This window comes from Argiope bruennichi, chromosome 5 (genome assembly GCF_947563725.1).
Source record: "Argiope bruennichi chromosome 5, qqArgBrue1.1, whole genome shotgun sequence".
Taxonomy (NCBI): Eukaryota; Metazoa; Arthropoda; class Arachnida; order Araneae; family Araneidae; genus Argiope; species Argiope bruennichi.
In genome coordinates, this window is record NC_079155.1 from 21,470,547 (window position 1) to 21,471,764 (window position 1,218).

Here is a 1,218-nt window from a genome sequence, read left to right on the forward strand (position 1 = left end):
AGATTTATGTATAGTGTGTATATTATATTGCATTTTAAATTGAAATAAAAACCAGAGAGAAATGGCCTCCCTAAATCTTTCTCGCATACTCTCTAATAAACTTATCATGCCAGAGAGCGCCTTACATGGCATTTTCGTACAATAATTACGAAATATTATTTGGTGCGAATGAAGCATTTTTACTGAAATTTTCGTTCCATCCTTTGCGAGATATTGCGATAAATTCCTCCTTAATAGTATCCAAGATTCGAATTTGTATTTTAGGCACGTTTTTATCAATCAATTGAAACAAAAATCAGGCACAAAACTGCACCTGTAATCACGAAAAATCCACACAAAATTTGACACATTTAAGTCATTGCGTTATCGCATTTACATGCTCCTGTATTTACAGACCGACAGACAGTTACCCGTAGTTTTTGGCCCAAAATTTGACAAGTGCCTACACTGTAGATGTTAAATCTGTTACCGATTTATATTTATCTAGATCTCTTCGTTTTGTGATTATCTTGTTAGCTTATATTTGAACAGCCAGATAGACAGACTTCCTTTGAACAGAATTTACTAAAAATTTGATAGAAATCCTTAAATTTGGTGTAAAGACTGCATAATAAATTTAAAATCTCAAGCTCAAAACTTTTTTGAGTTATCTTTGTCATTGCCATAAAATGCATCCTTCATCAAAATGTCACAGACGGACATTTTCCAGAAATGAGTTTTTTTAAACTCAGGGAGTTCTAAAACGTAAAAATTGGTCAAAATGCCGAGTTTGATTTTTGATTTTTTTTTAACTATTACTATACTTTATCTATACTGCGTATGAGAAACTAAAATGAAAAAAAGAAAGAGAAAGTAAAAAGTTATAAAATGAAATACGAATTATATGTAATATATACACATATATATACGAAGTCAACTATTTTATTTCACTATCTCATTATCTAAATTTTTTCAATTAACTGATTATTTTTTAAAAAACAATTTCTCTCCTTATCAAAAACATATATGCATTTTTAAAACACGACTACTTGTTTGCTTGCCATTGTCTGATTTTGATTCCCATCAGAATGCTATTTCAAAATAAACAAGATCATAGAATCAGTTGACATGTTGATTCTAAAATCTTCAACGCAATTTCCACTTTCCAAGAAGTTCGAAAGTAAGTTTTTGCCAGGGAGGAAGTCGTTCTACGCGATAACAGCACGGTTCTTCCGGTGG